Source organism: Solanum stenotomum, chromosome 4, assembly GCF_019186545.1.
Source record: "Solanum stenotomum isolate F172 chromosome 4, ASM1918654v1, whole genome shotgun sequence".
Lineage (NCBI taxonomy): Eukaryota > Viridiplantae > Streptophyta > Magnoliopsida > Solanales > Solanaceae > Solanum > Solanum stenotomum.
Genome location: NC_064285.1, coordinates 2,528,500 through 2,530,929, shown reverse-complemented (window position 1 = coordinate 2,530,929; position 2,430 = coordinate 2,528,500).

Below are 2,430 nucleotides of genomic sequence, written 5' to 3'. Positions count from 1 at the left end.
ATAACATGATAATCTGATTTGAAACATTTAAATAACTAATTCATGATGATCTGTTGAAATTCTAGAAACCCTAGGTCTGTTCATAATCATGGAATCAAGAATGTGACTGAATTTTAGGGACCTAATGGGTGAAATGAACCCACTAGTGAAATCCCACATACCTGGTGACGAATTACACGGAGAAATCTTTCGATTTCGGGGCTGGAACTGAAGGAACCTTGCTGCGTTCTTGAACTAGGGTTCTTGACCTTTTTCTCCTCTCTTGCTTCTAATTTTCTAAGTTTTGATTAATGATTTTGACTAAGGTAAGTTCTAATTATGTTTCTAGGTTTAAACTGATTAAAACCTCATGATTTAAGGTCTAAACGACGTATCTTAAGGGTTAAACGAAATAGGAAAAGACCAAAAGACCCTTGAATTAGCTGCTGTCGGAGTGACTGACGGACTGGACTGACGGTCCGTCAATCAATCGACGGTCCGTCGATTGGGTCCGTAGGTCGAGTCTGCCCGATAGGGTTTCACTAAAATGGGCATAACTTTTTACTCGAAGATCGAAATTTAGGAAACTCAGTGGCGTTGGAAAGATAATTCAATTATCTATCTAACCATAGGTCATGGGACACATAAATCGTTTTGTGCTAAAAGTTATGACCATATGAAGTTGACCCATCAATATTTTTCATCTAACTAGCTGCTAACCTCATCTACGGTCAGACCTTCGGACGGTGGATCAAATGATGGTCCGTGCTGGTCGACCGTAGTTTGTGTCAGAGGCTGGTAAGGGAAGTCTCGATCTATGGACACAGACCACAGACCGTGGTTTGATCTACAGACCGTGAGTCTGTCCGTGAGTCGGGACTTAGCCAAATTTTCTGACTGAGTTCTGGGGAAGTTTTCTGTCATGAACCACGGACCTGCAGGATGGACCGTGAGTCCATCTACGGTCCGTGGATGGTGTCCGTGAGTGCCACCTGTAACACCAGAAATCTGAAATCTCTATTTTCGGATACAGGGTGTTACAAAATCGGTGCTCGATACTACTCCCAAAATGCTTTTGACTCATAAGTGTTTTAAACACATCTTTCTTTAAATGAGCTAATTACTCAAAATCTAGCCCCAAAGGCTCACTTGGAAACGATGTTCCTTTTTCTTGAAAACTAGCCCTAAGGCTCTTTTGGAATCATAGTTCCTTTCTTACTCAAATGCAAAAAAATATTTAGAAACTTCTTCGGGAATACATAGTTCCCTAATAGCTTTTGAGAAATGAACTCAACTTACACTCTTGACTTAATTTGAGTCTCGAAACTCCTTACTTAGCTTGAAACTCTAAGCTCTTTGCTTGACTTGAAACTTGAGTCTAAAAATGAAGTTAAAACGTTCAATGAAGACTCTTGAAAAGCTTGGAAGACTTGCTTGAACTTACTTCTTAACATAGCTTGACTTGACTCTAACTTCTCCTTAACTTGATACTAACTTGCCTTGAATTGAACTATGGATTCAAGGTATATGATCACACGTATTTAGATGAGTTCAAGATGTTTTGAAACACTTTGGGGTGTGGGAAACAACTAGGGAACATAGGTACAACACCTAGGAACATGCATGAGAAGGCATGGAAAAAATGGGAAAGCTTGGCGCTCTTGGCGCTCTGAAAGGCGCGGAGCGCCAGGCCAAAAACTTCAGAGAAGGCCTGCTGGCGCTCTGAGTGGCGCGCCGCCCCAAGGGCTGGGCTTCAGAGCCCCTCTTGGGGCGCGATGACAGGCGCGACGCGCCAATCCCCTTGCCTAGAAACTCGACTTTTCTCCCTCTTTTCTTCAACTCTAAACCATCCTTACTTCAAAGGATCTAACCCCAAACACTAAGGATCATCATATCCCTCAACATTCCATGGATTACAACTCAAAACACAACCCAATCATGTCTCACAACCAAAAACAACTTCAACAACACAACTAACAACATCAACAACAACTAACAACTTCAACAACAATTCCAATCTTTCCTCGAATCATAAAATGAGCTTGGTGTGTGGGGGAAAGGATCAACCCACACTAAGAACTCACATACCTTGATAGGGATCACCCCCGATGATCTCCACGACGGAAACTTGTTGATCTCCTCTTCTTCTCCTTCTTCTCTTCTTCTTCTCTTCTTCTTCTCTTCTTCACTCTCAAGAACCCTAACTTTGTCTCTTTAAAATGGAATAAAAATGATCCAAAGTCAGCCTAACACACCATATAATCCCAAAAGAAATGGCTAGGGAAAAAGACCAAAATGCCCTTAATTTCCCGGACAGATTTCCCTGCCAACTGCCCGACTTCTAAAAGGCATAACTCGCTCATACGAACTCGGAATCGAGCAAACTAGATGGCGTTGGAAAGATCATTCCACAAGATTCACAACCATAACTGGAACTACTCCTAACTCATC